Source organism: Salvelinus sp. IW2-2015, unplaced genomic scaffold (assembly GCF_002910315.2).
Source record: "Salvelinus sp. IW2-2015 unplaced genomic scaffold, ASM291031v2 Un_scaffold548, whole genome shotgun sequence".
NCBI classification, from domain to species: domain Eukaryota; kingdom Metazoa; phylum Chordata; class Actinopteri; order Salmoniformes; family Salmonidae; genus Salvelinus; species Salvelinus sp. IW2-2015.
The window spans coordinates 1-8,325 of NW_019942571.1; the positions used below are offsets into that span (position 1 = coordinate 1).

An 8,325-nucleotide genomic window follows, 5' to 3' on the forward strand; every position below is an offset into this window, starting at 1 on the left:
GATGGGGGATTGAGAAGGATGGACGGGTTTTGGAAGAACGATGGGGATGGTAGAGGATGACGGGTGGGAGGCTGGGAGGAGGATGGAGTGGAGGGATGGGGAAGGGAGAGATGGGGGGATGGAGAGGATGGACGGTGTGGAGAGGATGGGGGATGGAGAGAGGAATGGGGGATGGAGAGGCTGGACGGGTGGAGAGGATGGACGGCGTGGACGATGGATGGGTATGGAGAGAGGGCTCGGGTGCGTGGAGTCTGGGTTGCAGAACAGAGGGAGTGGGTTATGCAGAGAGAAGATGAGATCGATGAAGGAATTGAGAAGGTGAAAGGGATGGAATTGAGCATAAGAGGGTATTGACTTTTGTTAAACAATTTTCCCATCAAATTAATTGTATCATGAATTTGCGTACGCTACGTGTCTGTGTGTGTCTCCCCTGGTGCCAGGTGGTGTGTGCAGGTAAACCTGCTTCGGCTGTACTCTCCAAACCCGCCGCCTTATTGCTTCTTTCACCCTTAACCACGTACACCTGTCCATCTCCAGGGCCTGTCAATCACAGCACTAGTCCCGCCCACCTCCTCCAGCGTTGCCACGCCATCTGAGCATTGGGATTCTGACCTTCTCCTCCCCATGCCTGCCTCGGTCATCCCATCGCCGCTCGAACTCAACGGAGAAGTGGCCAGGCAGGGGCGGAGTCCTGGGGAGTTCGCCAGCACAGGAACAAGCTGGTCATAGGCCAGCGTCCGCTGCAGTGTCAATCAGCAGGAGCCAATGGGGCGTAAGCAGGGGCAGGGCAGAGAAGAAAAGGGGAGTATATTGGTGGATGCGGATGAGTTTAGCTTTCTAGATCTAACCTCGTACACGCACTCCTTTATGTATTCCATGTTGCTGATGGAGTTTAGCTTTCAGATCTAACCTCGTACCGCACCTCTTAACCTGTATTCATGTTGCTGATGAGTTTACCTTTCAGATCTAACTCGTACACGCACCTCTTATGTATTCCAATGTTGCTGATGAGTACCTTTCAGAACTAACCTCAGTACTACGCACCTCTTATGTATTCCATGTTGCTGATGATTTACCTTTTCAGATCCTAACCTCGTACACGCACCTCTTTATGTATTCCATGTGCTTGATGAGTTTCACTTCTCAGAGGCCGTCCACGTTGGAAGTGTCTGAAGGAGGGATCAGTCCGAGAGAGAGAAAACACTGCAGATTCTCTATCGCATTTCACCAGCTGGAGAGAAGAAAGAGAGAGTCAGAGACAGATGAAAAAAGAAGAAGAAATCGAGCGAAGAGAAAATATAGAGGGGGCGTGGGCTGGTAAGCGTTTTAAGCGTTGATATTGCACCTGTTATTTACCCGCGGTGTGTGTGTGCGCGGTGCGCATGTGGTGTCTTGCATCTACCACCCGTACCTGTTGTGGGTGATTCGTGCGGCCTGTACGAAGCAGGGTTGGTCGGTCTCTTTGAGCAGCTCCTGTGTGTAGGCCATTAACCCGCCGTCCTCCTGCAGACCCCTCCTCTCAGACACCTGGGCCGACAGGGCCTCCCCCCTCCTCAGCCGGGCACCCTCCAGGGCCAGGGTCAACGCTCCCTGTCGCTCWGCTAGAGACGCCCCCAGCTCCCTCACAGACTGGGACAACTGCTCCCTCGCCAACGCACTGTTCAACTGGAGAGAGGGAGTTGAGAGGGGTATAAGGGAGAGGTTAAAGGGAGAGAGACAGGTAGAGGGTGTGGGGGAGGTGGGAAGAAGGGAGGGGGTAGAGGGAGGGAAAGAAGAGCATGAAGGTTATACTGTGTTGGAGAGAAAGAGGCAATCGAAGGATAGAGGGAAGAAAGTAGTGGATTGGATGAAAGAGAGAGAAAGGATGGAGAGAGAGTTTACCTCCATATGTGTGATGGCACTCTCCAGCTGAGTTATCTGAGCCTTTACTGTGTCCTGATTGGCCAGAATGTAGTTGATCTCCTTGGTGATTTTGTCCTCAGGTGTTAAGAGAGACAGATGACAATATCAGCAAGCAAACATGTAGTTTCATGGTTTAACAGACAGACAGACAGACAGACAGACAGACAGACAGACAGACAGACAGACAGACAGACAGACAGACAGACAGACAGACAGATACCTTTAGTGCCTGGCAGGCCTGTGCGATGGGCGCCACCTTGTGGCCGTGGTGGACTCTGCGGAGCTTACAGAGAGGACACAGCAGTCTCTGGCAGGAGCGACAGTACCACAACAACCTCTCCTGCTCATGCTCCAGACACGTTAGGACCTAATAGGGGAGAACGGGGGAGAGGAGGAGAGGAGAGAGGGCAAGAGGGGAGGTGGGGGAGAGGAGGAGGAAGAATAGGAGAGGGCAGGAGGGGAGAGGAGAGGGGAGGAGGGGAGAGGGCAGGAGGGGAGAGGAGAGGGGAGGAGAGGGCAGGAGGCGGAGAGGAAGGGGAGGAGGGGGAGAGGATGAGAGGAGAGAGGGCAAGGGGGGGGAGAGGAGGGGAGAGGAGGAGGAGAGGAGAGGGCAGGGGAAGGAGGGGGGAGGAGGGGGGAGAGGAGAAGGAGGAGAGAGGAAGAAGTATAACAGGAGGAGGAAGAAAAGGGAGGTCACCAGCCAAACTCAGAGAGAGTCACTGTGGAGGGAAAAAGGTGAAGGAGAGAGAGAGTTTACTGTAGAGGAAACAGGTGAAGTACAGAGAGAGTAACAGGTAGAGAAACATGTGAAGGGAGTAGAGAGAGGGTGGCTCCAGGAAAACAGGTTGAAGGACAGAGAGAGGTACTGTAGAGGAAACAGGCAAGGACAGAGAGAGTACTGTAGAGGAAACAGGCGAAGGACAGAAGAGGGTACTGCAGAGGAACAGGTGAAGAAAACGGAGAGAGGTACTGTAGAGGAAACAGATGAAGGAGAAGAGAGAGAGAGGGGTACTGTAGAAGACACAGGTGAAGGAAAAAGAGAGAGGGACTGTAGAGGAAACAGGTGAAGGAAGAGAGAGAGGGACTGTAGAGGAAACAGGTGAAGGAGAGAGAGAGGGACTGTAGAGGAAACAGGTGAAGGAGAGAGAGAGAGGGACTGTAGAGGAACAGGTAAGAGAAAGAGAGAGAGGGAGAGTACTGTAGAAGACCACAGGTGAAGGAGAGAGAGAGGGACTGTAGAGGAAACAGGTGAAAAGAGAGAGTGACTGTAGAGGAAACAGGTGAGAGAGAGAGAGGGGGACTGTAGAGGAAACAGGTGAAGGAGAGGAGATTGACTGTAGACGGAAACAGGTGAAGGAGAGAGAGAGGGGACTGTAGAGGAAACAGGGTGAGGAGAGAGATTGACTGTATGGGAGAAAGAAACAGGTGAAGGAAGAGAGGAGAGAGGTACTGTAGAAGACACAGGTAAAAGTTATAGAGATATGGTAGATTACAGAGAAGAGGGAAATTACAACAGGACAAAAACAGCAATTTCATGAACACAGTTAACCCCTACAATCACCCCCCAAATACTATGTAAACACACACACACAAAACACAACACATACCTTGGGTCTGAAGTTGTTGGTGGGCAGTATGTGTTCGTGCTGGGAGCGGAGCGTTCCCCAGGGGTGGTAGAGCTGAAACACTCGTTGCAGAAGTTGGACCTGCAGTAGCACAGCCCTTAGTGGCCTCCAAGACTTGAGGAGCCTTACAGAAGCCACACATTATAGCCACGCTGCCAGGCTCACTGTGTGTCTGTACCTGGAGGCAGACAGGGGGAGGGGAGAAACAGTGGAGAGGGTGGGGGTTGATACAAAAAAGAGGAAGGTGAGAGAACACAGAGCAACATTAAGCATAATGATGTCACTGTCCAAGATCACTGTGTAAGAGAGAGAGAGACGAGAGAGAGAGAGAGAGAGAGAGAGAGAGAAAGAAAGAGAGAGAGAGACGAGAGAGAGAGAGAGAGAGAGAGAGAGAGAAAGAGAGAGAGAGAGAGAGAGAGAGAGCAGAGAGAGAGAGAGAAGAGATGAGAGAGGAGACTGGACCGTGGGTTAGGCAAAAAGTTAGGAAGGGGGGGTGAGAGGTGAGAAAAACGAGGGGGAAATGAGCTAAATGTGCTATTGGTACGCTCTGTTCTGTTCTGTTCACTCTTCCTGTCTGCTTTCAGAATGTGTTTTGATTTTTTACCAAACTTCGCTGACCTGGATCCTTCAGCTGTGTCTGTGTTCCTGCAGCTGCACTGTTTCTGAACTTCAGTGAGCTATGGACTCTCAACATGCCCAGTCACACTTTAACTGACAGAGACAACCCAGCTCCAGGGGAGAGATGAAGCAGCTTGCAGCAGAGCTCCTCTCAAACTGCTGCTGCTTGCGCTCAAACCAATGGACATTCTCCCTCCCCCTCTCTCTCTCTTTCATCCCAATTCTTCCTCTCTCTCTTTTCATCCCAATTCTTTCCCTCTCTCTCTCTCTTTCATATCCAATTCTTTCCCCCTCTCTCTCTCTCTTTCATCCCAATTTCTTTCCCCCTCTCTCTCTCTCTCTCTCTCTCATCCCAATTCTTTCCCCCCTCTCTCTCTCTCTCTCTCTCTCTCATCCAATTCTTTCCCCTCCTTCTCTTTCATCCCAATTCTTTCCCTCTCTCTCTTCTCTCATCCCAATTCTTTCCCCCTCTCTCTCTCTCTTTCATCCCAATTCTTTCCCCCTCCTCTCTCTCTCCTTTCATCCAATTCTTTCCCCCTCTCTCTCTCTCTCTCATCCCAATTCTTTCTCCACTCTCCCTATACCTCTCCCAAATCTCTCTTCCATCCCCTCTCTCTTCCCTTCTCTACGCGGAATCTCAGTAGTCTACAAAGGCCTCCTCTCTTCCTCTCTTTCAGATCAGCTACTAATGAAGGAAAGGAAACAAGGAAAGGAGGCTATTTATGGAATCACAATGTCTATGTGTTTTGTCTCTTGAAGCATTCAGAACCTCAACTTGTTGTTAGAAGTCCATTTGATGTTTGTAGTGAATTATGAAGTCACGCTCAGCTTCCCAGTTCCCACACACTCAGCTCGTTAGGCTCTTTGCTTCAGGAGAGGGGGGGTCGCTCCCCGTACCAAAAACCAATGATTTTCTGTCCCTTTTATAAAGCACTATTGACTTTTCCTTCTTTCTGTGCTGATCTTTATTTCCTGCAGGATTGGTTCAGAACCTACATTCCTCTGTAAGTAAGTGAGCAACTCTCTCTACGTGTGTGTGTGTGTGTGGTGTGTGTGTGTGTTGTGTGTGTGTGTGTGTGTGTGTGTGTGTGTGTGTGTGTGTGTGTGTGTGTGTGTGGTGCGTGCGTGCGTGCGTGCGTGCGTGCGTGCGCGTGCGTGCCGTGCGTGCGTGCGTGTGTGTGTACCTCTCTACCGATGCGTTCCAAGGTGAGATTCCTGAGGAATCGGTCAGTCCTCTCCCCCAGCTCCACCTCCTTTGACAGGACGGACAGGGAACAGCATGGGGGCAGGAGACATGTCCTTACGACGACGCCCGGGTACGTCCCAAACCTGAGAGGTGGGGGAGGAGGGGGGAGGTTTGGAGAGGGGAGAAGGAGACAGTGTGAGACAGAAAGTAATCAGTATGAGTGTGATAGTTCCATCACAGTTTGATAGAACTAGAGACATACTTTTCTATCCCCTGACTGCACTGCACAACTACATGCTGACACAGACAGAAACTACTGCTTCACACCTAGAACACCTGCTAGTTCAAACACACACACACACACACACACACTCTATCTGCCCCTCAACTCTCTCTCTCATACATATAAATTAATAAATATATCATATGAACATTTCATGTCTTTGAAGTGTTGTGATGTATGAACCAGTCCTATACACTGCATCTACAAAACATGAACAACACCTGCTCATTCCCTGACATAGACTGACCAGGTGAATCCAGGTGAATCCTATGATCCCTTATTGATGTCACTTGTTAAATCCACTGATTGAAATCAGTGTAGATGAAGGGGAGGCAGGTTAAATAAGGATTGTAATCCTTGAGACAATTGAGACATGGATTGTGTATGTGTGACATTCAGAGGGTGAATGGACAAGACAAAATATTGAAGTGCCTTTGAACAGGGTATGGTAGTAGGTGCCAGGCGCACCAGTTTGTGTTAAGAACTGCAACGTTGCTGGGTTTTTACGCTCAACAGTTTCCTGTGTGTATCAAGAATGGTCCACCACCCAAAGGACATCCAGCCAATTTGACACAACTGTGGAAAGCATTGGAGTCAACATGGGCCAGCATCCAAATGAAATGCTTTCGACACCTTGTAGACTCCATGCCCAGACGAATTGAGGCTGTTCTGAGGGCAACAGGGGGTTCCTAATATTTAGTATACTCTGTGTATATAGTTAGTTGGGTCATTGCAGTTGAARGTTCCGGGAGAATTTAAAYGTAATGCTACCAAATACTAATTGAGTGTATGTAAACTTCTGACCCAATGGGAATGTGATGAAAGAAATAAAAGCTGAAATAAATCATTCTCTCTACTATTATTACGACATTTCACATTRTWAAAATAAAGTGGTGATCCTAACTGACCTAAGACAGYGAATRMTTACTWMGATTAAATGTCAGGAATTGTGAAAAACTGAGTTAAAATGTATTTGGCTAAGGTGTATGTAAACTTCCGAGTCAACTGTAGCGATTGCTAAGTGATAATTGACACTTCCAAATTGTGTTMTTTATTTCAGATAGTTTTCAAAACCAACGAAGACACACCAACACTGTACAGACTTGGATGTACATTATGCAGAATGGTAATCAATAAAAACTTYTTTTAAATTCGCAGTTCTGTTTTGTTTGTTTACAGCGGGTCATTTCATAGGGAACTGTAGGAGGAGCTCTCGTATTGTTACATCATCAACATTTAGAGAATAAATACGCTAACATGGCAGATGTTCTAAAACCTGGCCGACCTGTTTGATATACAGTACCAGTCAAAGGAGGCTATTTATGAGAATCACAATGTCTATCTGTTTGATATACAGTACCAGTCAAAGGTATAGACACACCTACTCATTCAAGGGTTTTTCTTTATTTTTACTATTTTCTACATTGTAGAATAATAGTGAAGACATCAAAACTATGAAATAACACATATGGAATATGTAGTAACCAAAAAGTCTTAAACAAATCAAAATATATTTAATATTTGAGATTCTTCAAAGTAGCCAACCTTTGCCTTGATGACAGCTTTGCACACTCTTAGCATTCTCTCAACCAGCTTCATGAGGTAGTCACCTGGAATGCATCTCATTTCAATTAACAGGTGTGCTTTTTTAAAAGTTAATGTGTGGAATTATTTCCTTCTTAATGTGTTTGAGCCAATCAGTTGTGTTGTGACAAGGTAGGGGTGGTATTCAGAAGATAGCCCTATTTGGTAAAAGACCAAGTCCATATTATAGAAAGAACAGCTCAAATAAGCAAAGGGAAATAACAGTCCATCATTACTTTAAGACATGAAGGTTAGTCAATCCGGAAACTTCAAGAACTTTGAAAGTTTCTTCAAGTGCAGTCGCAAAAAACATCAAGCGCTATGATGAAAACTGGCTCTCATGAGGACCGCCACAGGAAAGGAAGACCCAGAGTTACCTATGCTGCAGAGGAAAAGTTCATTAGAGTTAACTGCACCTCAGATTGCAGCCCAAATAAACGCTTCGCAGAGTTCAAGTAGCAGACACATCTCAACATCAACTGTTCAGAGGAGACTGCGTGAATCAGGCCTTCATGGTCGAAATGCTGCAAAGAACCCATTACTAAAGACACCAATAAGAAGAAGAGACTTGCTTGGGACAAGAAACACGAGCAATGGACATTAGACTAGTGGAAATCTGTCCTTTGGTCTGATGAGTCCAAATTTGAAATTTTTGGTACCAACCGCCGTGTCTTTGTGAGCGCAGAGAAGGTGAACGAATGATTCCGTATGTGTAGTTCCACCTTGAAGCATGGAAGGGAGGTGTGATGGTGCTTGCATGTGACAGTGTCTGTGATTTATTTGAGATTCAAGGCACACTTACCAGCATGGCTACCAACAACATTCTGCAGCGATTCGACATCCATCTGTTTTGCACTTAGTGGGACTATTATTTTGTTTTTCAACAGGACAATGACCAACACACCTCCAGGCTGTGTAAGGCTATTTGACCAAGAAGGAGAGTGATGGAGCGCTGCATCAGATGACCTGGCCTCCACAATCACCTGACCCTCAACCCAATTGAGACGGTTCTGGATGAGTTGACCACAGGAGTGAAGGAAAAGCAGCCACAAGTGCTCATCATATGGGGACTCCTTCTAGACTGTTGGGAAAGCATTCCAGGGTGAAGCTGGTTGAGAGAATGACAG

The 8,325-nt window shown here is 47.6% G+C and overlaps 1 long non-coding RNA gene and 1 pseudogene across 1 annotated transcript; one reads left to right on the forward strand and one right to left on the reverse strand.

The window, feature by feature from the left end:
- Positions 1 to 569: 569 nt before the first annotated feature.
- Positions 570 to 8,006, reverse strand: LOC112068513 (tripartite motif-containing protein 46-like; annotated as a pseudogene).
- Positions 2,629 to 3,067, forward strand: LOC139023938 (uncharacterized). Its single transcript, XR_011475169.1, has 3 exons — positions 2,629 to 2,673; positions 2,850 to 2,965; positions 3,002 to 3,067. It is a non-coding gene; the product is annotated as an uncharacterized lncRNA (long non-coding RNA).
- Positions 8,007 to 8,325: the final 319 nt, after the last annotated feature.